Here is a 21898-nt window from a genome sequence, read left to right on the forward strand (position 1 = left end):
GATGGCTGAAAGACAGTGGCTTGCTTGGGGTAGGGGCCCACTACACTGCCCACCAATGGCTGAGCAGGGTGGTCACAGTGGCATTAGTGGTCTCCTGGTAACCATTGCCTGGTAACGGGGCAGTGGGTCACAGTGCACAGCAAGGGCTGCCTGGGAAGGGCTGCATTCAGCTGGCTATGGTACAATTCCCCCTTTTCTTTGGTCCTCTGCAACCCTGAGGAGAATATGTGGGTATGATTTGGATAGAGTGGTTAATCATAAACTCCGCAGCAGATTTCTGTTTTAGGGGACTTGCTTTCAACCTCCATTCCTGGTTCATATTTTCCCAAGTCTTTCAGGGAATGGGGTGACCACCACTCTAGCTACGTCCTGCTGCAGGAAAGCAAAGCCCTACAGTGCATTCTGAGTTGGAAGCAATGCCACGTTGCAAGTCTTGATCCCAGTCTTATATAAACTTGTATAAGGAATCCAGGAGAATAAGCCTGAAAAGCAGCGTGAGGGTGGCACTCTGGGGGAGACGTTCTGGCAGGTAATCCAGACACACAGAAGCAGAAGGGAAGAAATTGTTGTAAGTTGTTAGGAAGTTGAGGGGAAGAGCTTCCCTTAACGGGAGAACACAGATCAAAATCAGCATTATTGCAAAGCAAATCCATAAACGTTAGTAGCATATGCATCTGTTTACTCAGTTTGTCAAAACTGCATTGGTAAGAGTCTTCTTGAGTTGAAGCATTTTGGGAAAGCCTTAGCCTAACTATCTGTTAGACACTTAAAGTGGCAAGGTTAAAGATCGCATGACAAGGGGTTGCGAAGGAAGCTTAATCAAGTGGCTCTCATGTAACCGTCAGCATGGCTGACCGATTATCCCAAGGCATACCTGCATTTCAGAAACTTTGTACCCTTTCTAGAATATCGACAGGTGTGCCATGTATCCATCCTGTGTAATTGGAGAAGCTTCTCCCCCATTTCACAATGTTTTCTCTGTAATTTCCATACCAGATATACGACTGAAATAGTCCTCCTTGAGTTGCCTTAAGGGCCCCACAACTAATCCAAAGTTAACAAAATATTTCAAAACACCTGGTCCAATAAGCTCATCAGTCCTTTGAAGAGAATTCTTCTTTCTTCTCCAAAGTGAGAAGAGATCTTAAAAGCAAATCGAGATCCCTTAAAGGCAGGACAGTTCACATACCATGTTATTGAATGCAGCATTCCAAGTAAACGTGTTCTCTTGGCAGAGGGGAACCCAATCCAGCCTTGAACAAAACGTATTTTTAATAACAGTATCCATTTCCCGAAGTGGAGTTTCGTTTCAGCCCAATGATGCATCAAATGTTGGTTTTTGGCTCAACACATTGATCCCATCTTCCTACTCTATCCTGAAATGTGTTCCTTTTCATGAGTTTCTTAGCTTTAATTACATATTTCGATTACAATCCTCAAGTCCTTAACACCTTCACTTAGTGAAAACCAAGAAGCAAGCAATTGTCACCTGGATGCCATACCAGCATTTCTGATTGCAAGCGGATGCTTTTGAGACCTTCTGCTAAGTAGGCAAAGGTAGGGAATCTTAGATGTGCCCAGCATCCAATGTTCCACTCCTCTATCCTCTTTGAAATGACCCGGAGAGTCAAGGAATGCTTGCCACTTACCTTGGTGAAGTTTCATGCTACCCAAATCTAGAGAGGCCATTTAGAAAGACTTCAAGTGTCATCATTTCAACTTATGGTCCTTGCTGTCAAATTGGCAACAGATATAAGGTCTTTTTGGATCTCTAAGAAACCTAGGGACCGCAGAAGGTTTATACTTCAGAATGCAAGAAGCTTAAGGCAGCTTCCATACCAGATATCAGTTCAGTACTAGCTATTTGCCAGATCATCAGGACCTGCAATCCATGGAGGCCAATTCTCTCCAGAGGAGGAAGTATTGAATAGGTAAGTGCTTCCCTTTCAGTGAAATAGAGCTCATTTACACATCAACTCGGCAGTTGATGTCAATTGCCTTATCCCTAAAAGTGGCCCAAATCTGGAGAATGCACCTGAAAGGGGTGCGTTGGGGAAGCAATTTGAGTTTCCCAGAGCCACAACACTTTCACACAAAACAAACGCAAAAGTACATGCACAAAAGAAACTCTCAGTCCTGAGGACCAAAGCAAAGGGTGAGGATGAACAACATCCTCAGTGTTTTTGAAGTACGTTCCCTCATTTTAACAACAAAACGACAAACAACATGCAAATTGAAAGATAGGGAATCAGAACCACAACTGTCATGCCTACTGACCTGGGAAGCAGAAAGAGCCAAAAAGGAAAAAGCAAAGAAATTAGGAAAAGTTCAATTTGCTTCATGAACTTCCACATGTCTCCTGGAAATATGCTCGTTTTCTCAGGGTCACAATGATGAAAACCAAAAGGATTTCACTGAGCAAACTTTCTCTAACTGAATATTTTACATAGACTGGTTTTGGAGATATGAAAATGATTCATTTGATGCCATGTTTCACCAGAATCTGTAGAATATGATGGCCATGCAATGTAAAAAAAAAAAAAATACTTGCTTGTCCCTTAGCGGACTACAAGATGGACTAGAGCTCTGCTGATCACAGCAGGTGTTATCCAATAGCAGAGAGACAAATGCAATGCCAAAAGGTCTCTCAGGATCGCAGTTCCCAGGCACCAAAGGGCAGATTCCTACCCATTGGAAAGGGAATATGTCAACCAATGTTCCACCACAGCTGAAACACAATGCAGGAGGGAACGATACCTAGTGTGATCATATGCAAGCTCCGTTACTGACCAAAGACGTCTCAAGTACTCAATGCAAGTGCTGTTTCACACACCTACAATGTACGAATCACAAACAGGATCCCACAAATCAAAGCACAGACTGCCGTGATTAACACCACATTGACACACACAAACACATGAAGAACAAATAAACACTCCAATCACAAAGACAGAAAGCCAGAGAAGGCATTTTGTCAACTTCCACTTCCACTCCCACATGGAGGCCTCCATTTCTCAAGACGGAATGGACTCAGAGGGGCTCACATCCGCTAAGGGGCAGCAGCCCAGTTGGAGTAGACCTATTTCCCAGCCTGTGCAAGCTGGAGCGACTTACCCCCAAATGAAATGAACTGTACACCGTTGCTCTGGACATGTCTCCAAGACAAGCAGCCTCGTGCTGTAGGGCAGCCACTGCATATCAGGGAGAATCCCTGCCAGTATCCTGGAGCCAAATGTACTCTGGCATGTGCTGGGAACTATAAATGGTGAAGCCCCTGATCGAGATCAACACACCATGGGCACAGACCTCCTGGCTGGCTCGCTATAATTGGTAACCAAAGGCCAGGATGTGTGCGCGACGCACAGTGAGGTCAAGCAACAGCAAAACATTGGACTTTGGAGCCGAGAAATATTTGTTGTTGAGACATTCAAGGAAATGGGTGGCTTATGCTGGGTAATCCCCAACCTGGAAAGCTTTTAGCAAAGCCCTCTTAGAGGTAAGGTGATGGAGGGGTGTGGCTTTTCGTTGAAAACTTCTCCCTGTCCGATCCATTGTTCTTCAGGACAGGTCATAGTCAGGTCTCAATGTTCCTATCAATCTCCAGCCAACAAATGTCACTCTCTGGGTGACAAGAAAGGGCAAGGTCCCAAGGCACAAGGCTCACCCTCTGAGGTCCAGACCCACCTAAGACAAAGGGGTCCATGGGAGGGGTGGTGGTCTTCCTGCCATGGAGGTTTTGTCCAGGAGCTGGTCTGGGTCTTCCCACCAGTGCCCACGCCTCACAGAGGAGGCAGCTCTGCCTTGGTGGCTCCCTCAGGGCCAGGTCCCAGACCCTTGCTAGCTCTCATCACTGAGGGAGCCGGGTGCACATGACTCAACAGGTCTTAATGCTCCTCAGGCCACCCAAACAGTGGCGGTCAGGTACCCCAGACTGTGAGCCATACCCTTAGGGTCACAGTGGCGGTGTGTGGTAGAGGTTCAACACTGCCTCAAGGCCTGGTCTGGGCCAATGGTCATTCATGGCCTTGGCTCTGGAGCCCTGCAGGACACACCCCCAGCCTGTTCTCTGGGCCCCCCATCACACCAGCTGGCCCAAGGCCGTGTGAGCAGAAGAATGCTGGGGAGAAGGCTGGCACTTGCCTCTTACCTCATGCTCCAGGTCTGAAGGGGCAGCACTCCACTGACTGCTGCCTAACAAAGGGCCGTCACTAAAGATGGCTGACAGAGAGTGGCTTGCTTGGGGCAGGGGCCCACTACACTGCCCACCAATGGCTGAGCAGGGTGGTCACAGTGGCATTAGTGGTCTCCTGGTAACCATTGCCTGGTAACGGGGCAGTGGGTCACAGTGCAAAGCAAGCGCTGCCTGGGAAGGGCTGCATTCAGCTGGCTATGGTACAATTCCCCCTTTTCTTTGGTCCTCTGCAACCCTGAGGAGAATATGTGGGTATGATTTGGATAGAGTGGTTAATCATAAACTCCGCAGCGGATCTCTGTTTTAGGGGACTTGCTTTCAACCTAGATTCCTGGTTCACCTTTTCCCAAGTCTTTCAGGGAATGGGGTGACGACCACTCTAACTACGTCCTGCTGCAGGAAAGCAAAGCCCTACAGTGCATTCTGAGTTGGAAGCAATGCCACGTTGCAAGCCTTGATCCAAGTCTTATATAAACTTGTATAAGGAATCCAGAAGAATAAGCATGAAAAGCAGCGTGAGGGTGGCACGCTGGGGGAGACGTTCTGGCAGGTAATCCAGACACGCAGAAGCAGAAGGGAAGAAATTGTTGTAAGTTGTTAGGAAGTTGAGGGGAAGAGCTTCCCTTAATGGGAGAACACAGATCAAAATCAGCATTATTGCAAAGCAAATCCACAAACGTTAGTAGCATATGCATCTGTTTACTCAGTTTGTCAAAACTGCATTGGTAAGAGTCTTCTTGAAGTTGAAGCACTTTGGGAAAGCCTCAGCCTAACTATCTGTTAGACACTTAAAGAGGCAAGGTTAAAGATCGCATGACAAGGGGTTGAGAAGGAAGCTTAATCAAGTGGCTCTCATGTAACCGTCAGCATGGCTGACCAATTATCCCAAGGCATACCTGCATTTCAGAAACTTTGTACCCTTTCTAGAATATCGACAGGTGTGCCATGTATCCATCCTGTGTAATTGGAGAAGCTTCTCCCCCATTTCACAATGTTTTCTCTGTAATTTCCATACCAGATATACGACTGAAATAGTCCTCCTTGAGTTGCCTTAAGGACCCGCAACTAATCCAAAGTTAACAAACTATTTCAAAACACCTGGTCCAATAAGCTCATCAGTCCTTTGAAGAGAATTCTTCTTTCTTCTCCAAAGTGAGAAGAGATCTTAAAAGCAAATCGAGATCCCTTAAAGGCAGGACAGTTCACATACCATGTTATTGAAAGCAGCATTGCAAGTAAACGTGTTCTCTTGGCAGAGGGGAACCCAATCCAGCCTTGAAAAAAACGTATTTTTAATAACAGTATCCATTTCCCGAAGTGGAGTTTCGTTTCAGCCCAATGATGCATCAAATGTTGGTTTTTGGCTCAACACATTGATCCCACCTTCCTACTCTATCCTGAAATGTGTTCCTTTTCATGAGTTTCTTAGCTTTAATTACATATTTCGATTACAATCCTCAAGTCCTTAACACCTTCACTTAGTGAAAACCAAGAAGCAAGCAATTGTCAGCTGGATGCCATACCAGCATTTCTGATTGCAAACGGATGCTTTTGAGACCTTCTGCTAAGTAGGCAAAGGTAGGGAATCTTAGATGTGCCCAGCATCCAATGTCCCAATCCTCTATCCTCTTTGAAATGACCCGGAGAGTCAAGAAATGCTTGCCACTTACCTTGGTGAAGTTTCATGCTACCCAAATCTAGAGAGGCCATTTAGAAAGACTTCAAGTGTCATCATTTCAACTTATGGTCCTTGCTGTCAAATTGGCAACAGATATAAGGTCTTTTTGGATCTCTAAGAAACCTAGGGACCGCAGAAGGTTTATACTTCAGAATGCAAGAGGCTTAAGGCAGCTTCCATACCAGATATCAGTTCAGTACTAGCTATTTGCCAGATCATCAGGACCTGCAATCCATGGAGGCCAATTCTCTCCAGAGGAGGAAGTATTGAATAGGTAAGTGCTTCCCTTTCAGTGAAATAGAGCTCATTTACACATCAACTCGGCAGTTGATGTCAATTGCCTTATCCCTAAAAGTGGCCCAAATCTGGAGAATGCACCTGAAAGGGGTGCGTTGGGGAAGCAATTTGAGTTTCCCAGAGCCACAACACTTTCACACAAAACAAACGCAAAAGTACATGCACAAAAGAAACTCTCAGTCCTGAGGACCAAAGCAAAGGGTGAGGATGAACAACATCCTCAGTGTTTTTGAAGTACGTTCCCTCATTTTAACAACAAAACGACAAACAACATGCAAATTGAAAGATAGGGAATCAGAACCACAACTGTCATGCCTACTGACCTGGGAAGCAGAAAGAGCCAAAAAGGAAAAAGCAAAGAAATTAGGAAAAGTTCAATTTGCTTCATGAACTTCCACATGTCTCCTGGAAATATGCTCGTTTTCTCAGGGTCACAATGATGAAAACCAAAAGGATTTCACTGAGCAAACTTTCTCTAACTGAATATTTTACATAGACTGGTTTTGGAGATATGAAAATGATTCATTTGATGCCATGTTTCACCAGAATCTGTAGAATATGATGGCCATGCAATGTAAAAAAAAAAAAATACTTGCTTGTCCCTTAGCGGACTACAAGATGGACTAGAGCTCTGCTGATCACAGCAGGTGTTATCCAATAGCAGAGAGACAAATGCAATGCCAAAAGCTCTCTCAGGATCGCAGTTCCCAGGCACCAAAGGGCAGATTCCTACCCATTGGAAAGGGAATATGTCAACCAATGTTCCACCACAGCTGAAACACAATGCAGGAGGGAACGATACCTAGTGTGATCATATGCAAGCTCCGTTACTGACCAAAGACGTCTCAAGTACTCAATGCAAGTGCTGTTTCACACACCTACAATGTACGAATCACAAACAGGATCCCACAAATCAAAGCACAGACTGCCGTGATTAACACCACATTGACACACACAAACACATGAAGAACAAATAAACACTCCAATCACAAAGACAGAAAGCCAGAGAAGGCATTTTGTCAACTTCCACTTCCACTCCCACATGGAGGCCCCCATTTCTCAAGACGGAATGGACTCAGAGGGGCTCACATCCGCTAAGGGGCAGCAGCCCAGTTGGAGTAGACCTATTTCCCAGCCTGTGCAAGCTGGAGAGACTTACCCCCAAATGAAATGAACTGTACACCGTTGCTCTGGACATGTCTCCAAGACAAGCAGCCTCGTGCTGTAGGGCAGCCACTGCATATCAGGGAGAATCCCTGCCAGTATCCTGGAGCCAAATGTACTCTGGCATGTGCTGGGAACTATAAATGGTGAAGCCCCTGATCGAGATCAACACACCATGGGCACAGACCTCCTGGCTGGCTCGCTATAATTGGTAACCAAAGGCCAGGATGTGTGCGCGACGCACAGTGAGGTCAAGCAACAGCAAAACATTGGACTTTGGAGCCGAGAAATATTTGTTGTTGAGACATTCAAGGAAATGGGTGGCTTATGCTGGGTAATCCCCAACCTGGAAAGCTTTTAGCAAAGCCCTCTTAGAGGTAAGGTGATGGAGGGGTGTGGCTTTTCGTTGAAAACTTCTCCCTGTCCGATCCATTGTTCTTGAGGACAGGTCATAGTCAGGTCTCAATGTTCCTATCAATCTCCAGCCAACAAATGTCACTCTCTGGGTGACAAGAAAGGGCAAGGTCCCAAGGCACAAGACTCACCCTCTGAGGTCCAGACCCACCTAAGACAAAGGGGTCCATGGGAGGGGTGGTGGTCTTCCTGCCATGGAGGGTTTGTCCAGGAGCTGGTCTGGGTCTTCCCACCAGTGCCCACGCCTCACAGAGGAGGCAGCTCTGCCTTGGTGGCTCCCTCAGGGCCAGGTCCCAGACCCTTGCTAGCTCTCATCACTGAGGGAGCCGGGTGCACATGACTCAACAGGTCTTAATGCTCCTCAGGCCACCCAAACAGTGGCGGTCAGGTACCCCAGACTGTGAGCCATACCCTTAGGGTCACAGTGGCGGTGTGTGGTAGAGGTTCAACACTGGCTCAAGGCCTGGTCTGGAACAATGGTCATTCATGGCCTTGGCTCTGGAGCCCTGCAGGACACACCCCCAGCCTGTTCTCTGGGCCCCCCATCACACCAGCTGGCCCAAGGCCGTGTGAGCAGAAGAATGCTGGGGAGAAGGCTGGCACTTGCCTCTTACCTCATGCTCCAGGTCTGAAGGGGCAGCACTCCACTGACTGCTGCCTAACAAAGGGCCGTCACTAAAGATGGCTGACAGAGAGTGGCTTGCTTGGGGCAGGGGCCCACTACACTGCCCACCAATGGCTGAGCAGGGTGGTCACAGTGGCATTAGTGGTCTCCTGGTAACCATTGCCTGGTAACGGGGCAGTGGGTCACAGTGCACAGCAAGCGCTGCCTGGGAAGGGCTGCATTCAGCTGGCTATGGTACAATTCCCCCTTTTCTTTGGTCCTCTGCAACCCTGAGGAGAATATGTGGGTATGATTTGGATAGAGTGGTTAATCATAAATTCCGCAGCGGATCTCTGTTTTAGGGGACTTGCTTTCAACCTCCATTCCTGGTTCACCTTTTCCCAAGTCTTTCAGGGAATGGGGTGACGACCACTCTAGCTACGTCCTGCTGCAGGAAAGCAAAGCCCTACAGTGCATTCTGAGTTGGAAGCAATGCCACGTTGCAAGCCTTGATCCAAGTCTTATATAAACTTGTATAAGGAATCCAGAAGAATAAGCATGAAAAGCAGCGTGAGGGTGGCACGCTGGGGGAGACGTTCTGGCAGGTAATCCAGACACGCAGAAGCAGAAGGGAAGAAATTGTTGTAAGTTGTTAGGAAGTTGAGGGGAAGAGCTTCCCTTAATGGGAGAACACAGATCAAAATCAGCATTATTGCAAAGCAAATCCACAAACGTTAGTAGCATATGCATCTGTTTACTCAGTTTGTCAAAACTGCATTGGTAAGAGTCTTCTTGAAGTTGAAGCACTTTGGGAAAGCCTCAGCCTAACTATCTGTTAGACACTTAAAGAGGCAAGGTTAAAGATCGCATGACAAGGGGTTGAGAAGGAAGCTTAATCAAGTGGCTCTCATGTAACCGTCAGCATGGCTGACCAATTATCCCAAGGCATACCTGCATTTCAGAAACTTTGTACCCTTTCTAGAATATCGACAGGTGTGCCATGTATCCATCCTGTGTAATTGGAGAAGCTTCTCCCCCATTTCACAATGTTTTCTCTGTAATTTCCATACCAGATATACGACTGAAATAGTCCTCCTTGAGTTGCCTTAAGGACCCGCAACTAATCCAAAGTTAACAAACTATTTCAAAACACCTGGTCCAATAAGCTCATCAGTCCTTTGAAGAGAATTCTTCTTTCTTCTCCAAAGTGAGAAGAGATCTTAAAAGCAAATCGAGATCCCTTAAAGGCAGGACAGTTCACATACCATGTTATTGAAAGCAGCATTGCAAGTAAACGTGTTCTCTTGGCAGAGGGGAACCCAATCCAGCCTTGAAAAAAACGTATTTTTAATAACAGTATCCATTTCCCGAAGTGGAGTTTCGTTTCAGCCCAATGATGCATCAAATGTTGGTTTTTGGCTCAACACATTGATCCCACCTTCCTACTCTATCCTGAAATGTGTTCCTTTTCATGAGTTTCTTAGCTTTAATTACATATTTCGATTACAATCCTCAAGTCCTTAACACCTTCACTTAGTGAAAACCAAGAAGCAAGCAATTGTCAGCTGGATGCCATACCAGCATTTCTGATTGCAAACGGATGCTTTTGAGACCTTCTGCTAAGTAGGCAAAGGTAGGGAATCTTAGATGTGCCCAGCATCCAATGTCCCAATCCTCTATCCTCTTTGAAATGACCCGGAGAGTCAAGAAATGCTTGCCACTTACCTTGGTGAAGTTTCATGCTACCCAAATCTAGAGAGGCCATTTAGAAAGACTTCAAGTGTCATCATTTCAACTTATGGTCCTTGCTGTCAAATTGGCAACAGATATAAGGTCTTTTTGGATCTCTAAGAAACCTAGGGACCGCAGAAGGTTTATACTTCAGAATGCAAGAGGCTTAAGGCAGCTTCCATACCAGATATCAGTTCAGTACTAGCTATTTGCCAGATCATCAGGACCTGCAATCCATGGAGGCCAATTCTCTCCAGAGGAGGAAGTATTGAATAGGTAAGTGCTTCCCTTTCAGTGAAATAGAGCTCATTTACACATCAACTCGGCAGTTGATGTCAATTGCCTTATCCCTAAAAGTGGCCCAAATCTGGAGAATGCACCTGAAAGGGGTGCGTTGGGGAAGCAATTTGAGTTTCCCAGAGCCACAACACTTTCACACAAAACAAACGCAAAAGTACATGCACAAAAGAAACTCTCAGTCCTGAGGACCAAAGCAAAGGGTGAGGATGAACAACATCCTCAGTGTTTTTGAAGTACGTTCCCTCATTTTAACAACAAAACGACAAACAACATGCAAATTGAAAGATAGGGAATCAGAACCACAACTGTCATGCCTACTGACCTGGGAAGCAGAAAGAGCCAAAAAGGAAAAAGCAAAGAAATTAGGAAAAGTTCAATTTGCTTCATGAACTTCCACATGTCTCCTGGAAATATGCTCGTTTTCTCAGGGTCACAATGATGAAAACCAAAAGGATTTCACTGAGCAAACTTTCTCTAACTGAATATTTTACATAGACTGGTTTTGGAGATATGAAAATGATTCATTTGATGCCATGTTTCACCAGAATCTGTAGAATATGATGGCCATGCAATGTAAAAAAAAAAAAATACTTGCTTGTCCCTTAGCGGACTACAAGATGGACTAGAGCTCTGCTGATCACAGCAGGTGTTATCCAATAGCAGAGAGACAAATGCAATGCCAAAAGGTCTCTCAGGATCGCAGTTCCCAGGCACCAAAGGGCAGATTCCTACCCATTGGAAAGGGAATATGTCAACCAATGTTCCACCACAGCTGAAACACAATGCAGGAGGGAACGATACCTAGTGTGATCATATGCAAGCTCCGTTACTGACCAAAGACGTCTCAAGTACTCAATGCAAGTGCTGTTTCACACACCTACAATGTACGAATCACAAACAGGATCCCACAAATCAAAGCACAGACTGCCGTGATTAACACCACATTGACACACACAAACACATGAAGAACAAATAAACACTCCAATCACAAAGACAGAAAGCCAGAGAAGGCATTTTGTCAACTTCCACTTCCACTCCCACATGGAGGCCCCCATTTCTCAAGACGGAATGGACTCAGAGGGGCTCACATCCGCTAAGGGGCAGCAGCCCAGTTGGAGTAGACCTATTTCCCAGCCTGTGCAAGCTGGAGAGACTTACCCCCAAATGAAATGAACTGTACACCGTTGCTCTGGACATGTCTCCAAGACAAGCAGCCTCGTGCTGTAGGGCAGCCACTGCATATCAGGGAGAATCCCTGCCAGTATCCTGGAGCCAAATGTACTCTGGCATGTGCTGGGAACTATAAATGGTGAAGCCCCTGATCGAGATCAACACACCATGGGCACAGACCTCCTGGCTGGCTCGCTATAATTGGTAACCAAAGGCCAGGATGTGTGCGCGACGCACAGTGAGGTCAAGCAACAGCAAAACATTGGACTTTGGAGCCGAGAAATATTTGTTGTTGAGACATTCAAGGAAATGGGTGGCTTATGCTGGGTAATCCCCAACCTGGAAAGCTTTTAGCAAAGCCCTCTTAGAGGTAAGGTGATGGAGGGGTGTGGCTTTTCGTTGAAAACTTCTCCCTGTCCGATCCATTGTTCTTCAGGACAGGTCATAGTCAGGTCTCAATGTTCCTATCAATCTCCAGCCAACAAATGTCACTCTCTGGGTGACAAGAAAGGGCAAGGTCCCAAGGCACAAGGCTCACCCTCTGAGGTCCAGACCCACCTAAGACAAAGGGGTCCATGGGAGGGGTGGTGGTCTTCCTGCCATGGAGGTTTTGTCCAGGAGCTGGTCTGGGTCTTCCCACCAGTGCCCACGCCTCACAGAGGAGGCAGCTCTGCCTTGGTGGCTCCCTCAGGGCCAGGTCCCAGACCCTTGCTAGCTCTCATCACTGAGGGAGCCGGGTGCACATGACTCAACAGGTCTTAATGCTCCTCAGGCCACCCAAACAGTGGCGGTCAGGTACCCCAGACTGTGAGCCATACCCTTAGGGTCACAGTGGCGGTGTGTGGTAGAGGTTCAACACTGCCTCAAGGCCTGGTCTGGGCCAATGGTCATTCATGGCCTTGGCTCTGGAGCCCTGCAGGACACACCCCCAGCCTGTTCTCTGGGCCCCCCATCACACCAGCTGGCCCAAGGCCGTGTGAGCAGAAGAATGCTGGGGAGAAGGCTGGCACTTGCCTCTTACCTCATGCTCCAGGTCTGAAGGGGCAGCACTCCACTGACTGCTGCCTAACAAAGGGCCGTCACTAAAGATGGCTGACAGAGAGTGGCTTGCTTGGGGCAGGGGCCCACTACACTGCCCACCAATGGCTGAGCAGGGTGGTCACAGTGGCATTAGTGGTCTCCTGGTAACCATTGCCTGGTAACGGGGCAGTGGGTCACAGTGCAAAGCAAGCGCTGCCTGGGAAGGGCTGCATTCAGCTGGCTATGGTACAATTCCCCCTTTTCTTTGGTCCTCTGCAACCCTGAGGAGAATATGTGGGTATGATTTGGATAGAGTGGTTAATCATAAACTCCGCAGCGGATCTCTGTTTTAGGGGACTTGCTTTCAACCTAGATTCCTGGTTCACCTTTTCCCAAGTCTTTCAGGGAATGGGGTGACGACCACTCTAACTACGTCCTGCTGCAGGAAAGCAAAGCCCTACAGTGCATTCTGAGTTGGAAGCAATGCCACGTTGCAAGCCTTGATCCAAGTCTTATATAAACTTGTATAAGGAATCCAGAAGAATAAGCATGAAAAGCAGCGTGAGGGTGGCACGCTGGGGGAGACGTTCTGGCAGGTAATCCAGACACGCAGAAGCAGAAGGGAAGAAATTGTTGTAAGTTGTTAGGAAGTTGAGGGGAAGAGCTTCCCTTAATGGGAGAACACAGATCAAAATCAGCATTATTGCAAAGCAAATCCACAAACGTTAGTAGCATATGCATCTGTTTACTCAGTTTGTCAAAACTGCATTGGTAAGAGTCTTCTTGAAGTTGAAGCACTTTGGGAAAGCCTCAGCCTAACTATCTGTTAGACACTTAAAGAGGCAAGGTTAAAGATCGCATGACAAGGGGTTGAGAAGGAAGCTTAATCAAGTGGCTCTCATGTAACCGTCAGCATGGCTGACCAATTATCCCAAGGCATACCTGCATTTCAGAAACTTTGTACCCTTTCTAGAATATCGACAGGTGTGCCATGTATCCATCCTGTGTAATTGGAGAAGCTTCTCCCCCATTTCACAATGTTTTCTCTGTAATTTCCATACCAGATATACGACTGAAATAGTCCTCCTTGAGTTGCCTTAAGGACCCGCAACTAATCCAAAGTTAACAAACTATTTCAAAACACCTGGTCCAATAAGCTCATCAGTCCTTTGAAGAGAATTCTTCTTTCTTCTCCAAAGTGAGAAGAGATCTTAAAAGCAAATCGAGATCCCTTAAAGGCAGGACAGTTCACATACCATGTTATTGAAAGCAGCATTGCAAGTAAACGTGTTCTCTTGGCAGAGGGGAACCCAATCCAGCCTTGAAAAAAACGTATTTTTAATAACAGTATCCATTTCCCGAAGTGGAGTTTCGTTTCAGCCCAATGATGCATCAAATGTTGGTTTTTGGCTCAACACATTGATCCCACCTTCCTACTCTATCCTGAAATGTGTTCCTTTTCATGAGTTTCTTAGCTTTAATTACATATTTCGATTACAATCCTCAAGTCCTTAACACCTTCACTTAGTGAAAACCAAGAAGCAAGCAATTGTCAGCTGGATGCCATACCAGCATTTCTGATTGCAAACGGATGCTTTTGAGACCTTCTGCTAAGTAGGCAAAGGTAGGGAATCTTAGATGTGCCCAGCATCCAATGTCCCAATCCTCTATCCTCTTTGAAATGACCCGGAGAGTCAAGAAATGCTTGCCACTTACCTTGGTGAAGTTTCATGCTACCCAAATCTAGAGAGGCCATTTAGAAAGACTTCAAGTGTCATCATTTCAACTTATGGTCCTTGCTGTCAAATTGGCAACAGATATAAGGTCTTTTTGGATCTCTAAGAAACCTAGGGACCGCAGAAGGTTTATACTTCAGAATGCAAGAGGCTTAAGGCAGCTTCCATACCAGATATCAGTTCAGTACTAGCTATTTGCCAGATCATCAGGACCTGCAATCCATGGAGGCCAATTCTCTCCAGAGGAGGAAGTATTGAATAGGTAAGTGCTTCCCTTTCAGTGAAATAGAGCTCATTTACACATCAACTCGGCAGTTGATGTCAATTGCCTTATCCCTAAAAGTGGCCCAAATCTGGAGAATGCACCTGAAAGGGGTGCGTTGGGGAAGCAATTTGAGTTTCCCAGAGCCACAACACTTTCACACAAAACAAACGCAAAAGTACATGCACAAAAGAAACTCTCAGTCCTGAGGACCAAAGCAAAGGGTGAGGATGAACAACATCCTCAGTGTTTTTGAAGTACGTTCCCTCATTTTAACAACAAAACGACAAACAACATGCAAATTGAAAGATAGGGAATCAGAACCACAACTGTCATGCCTACTGACCTGGGAAGCAGAAAGAGCCAAAAAGGAAAAAGCAAAGAAATTAGGAAAAGTTCAATTTGCTTCATGAACTTCCACATGTCTCCTGGAAATATGCTCGTTTTCTCAGGGTCACAATGATGAAAACCAAAAGGATTTCACTGAGCAAACTTTCTCTAACTGAATATTTTACATAGACTGGTTTTGGAGATATGAAAATGATTCATTTGATGCCATGTTTCACCAGAATCTGTAGAATATGATGGCCATGCAATGTAAAAAAAAAAAAATACTTGCTTGTCCCTTAGCGGACTACAAGATGGACTAGAGCTCTGCTGATCACAGCAGGTGTTATCCAATAGCAGAGAGACAAATGCAATGCCAAAAGGTCTCTCAGGATCGCAGTTCCCAGGCACCAAAGGGCAGATTCCTACCCATTGGAAAGGGAATATGTCAACCAATGTTCCACCACAGCTGAAACACAATGCAGGAGGGAACGATACCTAGTGTGATCATATGCAAGCTCCGTTACTGACCAAAGACGTCTCAAGTACTCAATGCAAGTGCTGTTTCACACACCTACAATGTACGAATCACAAACAGGATCCCACAAATCAAAGCACAGACTGCCGTGATTAACACCACATTGACACACACAAACACATGAAGAACAAATAAACACTCCAATCACAAAGACAGAAAGCCAGAGAAGGCATTTTGTCAACTTCCACTTCCACTCCCACATGGAGGCCCCCATTTCTCAAGACGGAATGGACTCAGAGGGGCTCACATCCGCTAAGGGGCAGCAGCCCAGTTGGAGTAGACCTATTTCCCAGCCTGTGCAAGCTGGAGCGACTTACCCCCAAATGAAATGAACTGTACACCGTTGCTCTGGACATGTCTCCAAGACAAGCAGCCTCGTGCTGTAGGGCAGCCACTGCATATCAGGGAGAATCCCTGCCAGTATCCTGGAGCCAAATGTACTCTGGCATGTGCTGGGAACTATAAATGGTGAAGCCCCTGATCGAGATCAACACACCATGGGCACAGACCTCCTGGCTGGCTCGCTATAATTGGTAACCAAAGGCCAGGATGTGTGCGCGACGCACAGTGAGGTCAAGCAACAGCAAAACATTGGACTTTGGAGCCGAGAAATATTTGTTGTTGAGACATTCAAGGAAATGGGTGGCTTATGCTGGGTAATCCCCAACCTGGAAAGCTTTTAGCAAAGCCCTCTTAGAGGTAAGGTGATGGAGGGGTGTGGCTTTTCGTTGAAAACTTCTCCCTGTCCGATCCATTGTTCTTCAGGACAGGTCATAGTCAGGTCTCAATGTTCCTATCAATCTCCAGCCAACAAATGTCACTCTCTGGGTGACAAGAAAGGGCAAGGTCCCAAGGCACAAGGCTCACCCTCTGAGGTCCAGACCCACCTAAGACAAAGGGGTCCATGGGAGGGGTGGTGGTCTTCCTGCCATGGAGGTTTTGTCCAGGAGCTGGTCTGGGTCTTCCCACCAGTGCCCACGCCTCACAGAGGAGGCAGCTCTGCCTTGGTGGCTCCCTCAGGGCCAGGTCCCAGACCCTTGCTAGCTCTCATCACTGAGGGAGCCGGGTGCACATGACTCAACAGGTCTTAATGCTCCTCAGGCCACCCAAACAGTGGCGGTCAGGTACCCCAGACTGTGAGCCATACCCTTAGGGTCACAGTGGCGGTGTGTGGTAGAGGTTCAACACTGCCTCAAGGCCTGGTCTGGGCCAATGGTCATTCATGGCCTTGGCTCTGGAGCCCTGCAGGACACACCCCCAGCCTGTTCTCTGGGCCCCCCATCACACCAGCTGGCCCAAGGCCGTGTGAGCAGAAGAATGCTGGGGAGAAGGCTGGCACTTGCCTCTTACCTCATGCTCCAGGTCTGAAGGGGCAGCACTCCACTGACTGCTGCCTAACAAAGGGCCGTCACTAAAGATGGCTGACAGAGAGTGGCTTGCTTGGGGCAGGGGCCCACTACACTGCCCACCAATGGCTGAGCAGGGTGGTCACAGTGGCATTAGTGGTCTCCTGGTAACCATTGCCTGGTAACGGGGCAGTGGGTCACAGTGCAAAGCAAGCGCTGCCTGGGAAGGGCTGCATTCAGCTGGCTATGGTACAATTCCCCCTTTTCTTTGGTCCTCTGCAACCCTGAGGAGAATATGTGGGTATGATTTGGATAGAGTGGTTAATCATAAACTCCGCAGCGGATCTCTGTTTTAGGGGACTTGCTTTCAACCTAGATTCCTGGTTCACCTTTTCCCAAGTCTTTCAGGGAATGGGGTGACGACCACTCTAACTACGTCCTGCTGCAGGAAAGCAAAGCCCTACAGTGCATTCTGAGTTGGAAGCAATGCCACGTTGCAAGCCTTGATCCAAGTCTTATATAAACTTGTATAAGGAATCCAGAAGAATAAGCATGAAAAGCAGCGTGAGGGTGGCACGCTGGGGGAGACGTTCTGGCAGGTAATCCAGACACGCAGAAGCAGAAGGGAAGAAATTGTTGTAAGTTGTTAGGAAGTTGAGGGGAAGAGCTTCCCTTAATGGGAGAACACAGATCAAAATCAGCATTATTGCAAAGCAAATCCACAAACGTTAGTAGCATATGCATCTGTTTACTCAGTTTGTCAAAACTGCATTGGTAAGAGTCTTCTTGAAGTTGAAGCACTTTGGGAAAGCCTCAGCCTAACTATCTGTTAGACACTTAAAGAGGCAAGGTTAAAGATCGCATGACAAGGGGTTGAGAAGGAAGCTTAATCAAGTGGCTCTCATGTAACCGTCAGCATGGCTGACCAATTATCCCAAGGCATACCTGCATTTCAGAAACTTTGTACCCTTTCTAGAATATCGACAGGTGTGCCATGTATCCATCCTGTGTAATTGGAGAAGCTTCTCCCCCATTTCACAATGTTTTCTCTGTAATTTCCATACCAGATATACGACTGAAATAGTCCTCCTTGAGTTGCCTTAAGGACCCGCAACTAATCCAAAGTTAACAAACTATTTCAAAACACCTGGTCCAATAAGCTCATCAGTCCTTTGAAGAGAATTCTTCTTTCTTCTCCAAAGTGAGAAGAGATCTTAAAAGCAAATCGAGATCCCTTAAAGGCAGGACAGTTCACATACCATGTTATTGAAAGCAGCATTGCAAGTAAACGTGTTCTCTTGGCAGAGGGGAACCCAATCCAGCCTTGAAAAAAACGTATTTTTAATAACAGTATCCATTTCCCGAAGTGGAGTTTCGTTTCAGCCCAATGATGCATCAAATGTTGGTTTTTGGCTCAACACATTGATCCCACCTTCCTACTCTATCCTGAAATGTGTTCCTTTTCATGAGTTTCTTAGCTTTAATTACATATTTCGATTACAATCCTCAAGTCCTTAACACCTTCACTTAGTGAAAACCAAGAAGCAAGCAATTGTCAGCTGGATGCCATACCAGCATTTCTGATTGCAAACGGATGCTTTTGAGACCTTCTGCTAAGTAGGCAAAGGTAGGGAATCTTAGATGTGCCCAGCATCCAATGTCCCAATCCTCTATCCTCTTTGAAATGACCCGGAGAGTCAAGAAATGCTTGCCACTTACCTTGGTGAAGTTTCATGCTACCCAAATCTAGAGAGGCCATTTAGAAAGACTTCAAGTGTCATCATTTCAACTTATGGTCCTTGCTGTCAAATTGGCAACAGATATAAGGTCTTTTTGGATCTCTAAGAAACCTAGGGACCGCAGAAGGTTTATACTTCAGAATGCAAGAGGCTTAAGGCAGCTTCCATACCAGATATCAGTTCAGTACTAGCTATTTGCCAGATCATCAGGACCTGCAATCCATGGAGGCCAATTCTCTCCAGAGGAGGAAGTATTGAATAGGTAAGTGCTTCCCTTTCAGTGAAATAGAGCTCATTTACACATCAACTCGGCAGTTGATGTCAATTGCCTTATCCCTAAAAGTGGCCCAAATCTGGAGAATGCACCTGAAAGGGGTGCGTTGGGGAAGCAATTTGAGTTTCCCAGAGCCACAACACTTTCACACAAAACAAACGCAAAAGTACATGCACAAAAGAAACTCTCAGTCCTGAGGACCAAAGCAAAGGGTGAGGATGAACAACATCCTCAGTGTTTTTGAAGTACGTTCCCTCATTTTAACAACAAAACGACAAACAACATGCAAATTGAAAGATAGGGAATCAGAACCACAACTGTCATGCCTACTGACCTGGGAAGCAGAAAGAGCCAAAAAGGAAAAAGCAAAGAAATTAGGAAAAGTTCAATTTGCTTCATGAACTTCCACATGTCTCCTGGAAATATGCTCGTTTTCTCAGGGTCACAATGATGAAAACCAAAAGGATTTCACTGAGCAAACTTTCTCTAACTGAATATTTTACATAGACTGGTTTTGGAGATATGAAAATGATTCATTTGATGCCATGTTTCACCAGAATCTGTAGAATATGATGGCCATGCAATGTAAAAAAAAAAAAATACTTGCTTGTCCCTTAGCGGACTACAAGATGGACTAGAGCTCTGCTGATCACAGCAGGTGTTATCCAATAGCAGAGAGACAAATGCAATGCCAAAAGGTCTCTCAGGATCGCAGTTCCCAGGCACCAAAGGGCAGATTCCTACCCATTGGAAAGGGAATATGTCAACCAATGTTCCACCACAGCTGAAACACAATGCAGGAGGGAACGATACCTAGTGTGATCATATGCAAGCTCCGTTACTGACCAAAGACGTCTCAAGTACTCAATGCAAGTGCTGTTTCACACACCTACAATGTACGAATCACAAACAGGATCCCACAAATCAAAGCACAGACTGCCGTGATTAACACCACATTGACACACACAAACACATGAAGAACAAATAAACACTCCAATCACAAAGACAGAAAGCCAGAGAAGGCATTTTGTCAACTTCCACTTCCACTCCCACATGGAGGCCCCCATTTCTCAAGACGGAATGGACTCAGAGGGGCTCACATCCGCTAAGGGGCAGCAGCCCAGTTGGAGTAGACCTATTTCCCAGCCTGTGCAAGCTGGAGAGACTTACCCCCAAATGAAATGAACTGTACACCGTTGCTCTGGACATGTCTCCAAGACAAGCAGCCTCGTGCTGTAGGGCAGCCACTGCATATCAGGGAGAATCCCTGCCAGTATCCTGGAGCCAAATGTACTCTGGCATGTGCTGGGAACTATAAATGGTGAAGCCCCTGATCGAGATCAACACACCATGGGCACAGACCTCCTGGCTGGCTCGCTATAATTGGTAACCAAAGGCCAGGATGTGTGCGCGACGCACAGTGAGGTCAAGCAACAGCAAAACATTGGACTTTGGAGCCGAGAAATATTTGTTGTTGAGACATTCAAGGAAATGGGTGGCTTATGCTGGGTAATCCCCAACCTGGAAAGCTTTTAGCAAAGCCCTCTTAGAGGTAAGGTGATGGAGGGGTGTGGCTTTTCGTTGAAAACTTCTCCCTGTCCGATCCATTGTTCTTGAGGACAGGTCATAGTCAGGTCTCAATGTTCCTATCAATCTCCAGCCAACAAATGTCACTCTCTGGGTGACAAGAAAGGGCAAGGTCCCAAGGCACAAGACTCACCCTCTGAGGTCCAGACCCACCTAAGACAAAGGGGTCCATGGGAGGGGTGGTGGTCTTCCTGCCATGGAGGGTTTGTCCAGGAGCTGGTCTGGGTCTTCCCACCAGTGCCCACGCCTCACAGAGGAGGCAGCTCTGCCTTGGTGGCTCCCTCAGGGCCAGGTCCCAGACCCTTGCTAGCTCTCATCACTGAGGGAGCCGGGTGCACATGACTCAACAGGTCTTAATGCTCCTCAGGCCACCCAAACAGTGGCGGTCAGGTACCCCAGACTGTGAGCCATACCCTTAGGGTCACAGTGGCGGTGTGTGGTAGAGGTTCAACACTGGCTCAAGGCCTGGTCTGGAACAATGGTCATTCATGGCCTTGGCTCTGGAGCCCTGCAGGACACACCCCCAGCCTGTTCTCTGGGCCCCCCATCACACCAGCTGGCCCAAGGCCGTGTGAGCAGAAGAATGCTGGGGAGAAGGCTGGCACTTGCCTCTTACCTCATGCTCCAGGTCTGAAGGGGCAGCACTCCACTGACTGCTGCCTAACAAAGGGCCGTCACTAAAGATGGCTGACAGAGAGTGGCTTGCTTGGGGCAGGGGCCCACTACACTGCCCACCAATGGCTGAGCAGGGTGGTCACAGTGGCATTAGTGGTCTCCTGGTAACCATTGCCTGGTAACGGGGCAGTGGGTCACAGTGCACAGCAAGCGCTGCCTGGGAAGGGCTGCATTCAGCTGGCTATGGTACAATTCCCCCTTTTCTTTGGTCCTCTGCAACCCTGAGGAGAATATGTGGGTATGATTTGGATAGAGTGGTTAATCATAAATTCCGCAGCGGATCTCTGTTTTAGGGGACTTGCTTTCAACCTCCATTCCTGGTTCACCTTTTCCCAAGTCTTTCAGGGAATGGGGTGACGACCACTCTAGCTACGTCCTGCTGCAGGAAAGCAAAGCCCTACAGTGCATTCTGAGTTGGAAGCAATGCCACGTTGCAAGCCTTGATCCAAGTCTTATATAAACTTGTATAAGGAATCCAGAAGAATAAGCATGAAAAGCAGCGTGAGGGTGGCACGCTGGGGGAGACGTTCTGGCAGGTAATCCAGACACGCAGAAGCAGAAGGGAAGAAATTGTTGTAAGTTGTTAGGAAGTTGAGGGGAAGAGCTTCCCTTAATGGGAGAACACAGATCAAAATCAGCATTATTGCAAAGCAAATCCACAAACGTTAGTAGCATATGCATCTGTTTACTCAGTTTGTCAAAACTGCATTGGTAAGAGTCTTCTTGAAGTTGAAGCACTTTGGGAAAGCCTCAGCCTAACTATCTGTTAGACACTTAAAGAGGCAAGGTTAAAGATCGCATGACAAGGGGTTGAGAAGGAAGCTTAATCAAGTGGCTCTCATGT

This window comes from Hippopotamus amphibius, chromosome 10 (assembly GCF_030028045.1).
Source record: "Hippopotamus amphibius kiboko isolate mHipAmp2 chromosome 10, mHipAmp2.hap2, whole genome shotgun sequence".
NCBI classification, from domain to species: Eukaryota; Metazoa; Chordata; class Mammalia; order Artiodactyla; family Hippopotamidae; genus Hippopotamus; species Hippopotamus amphibius.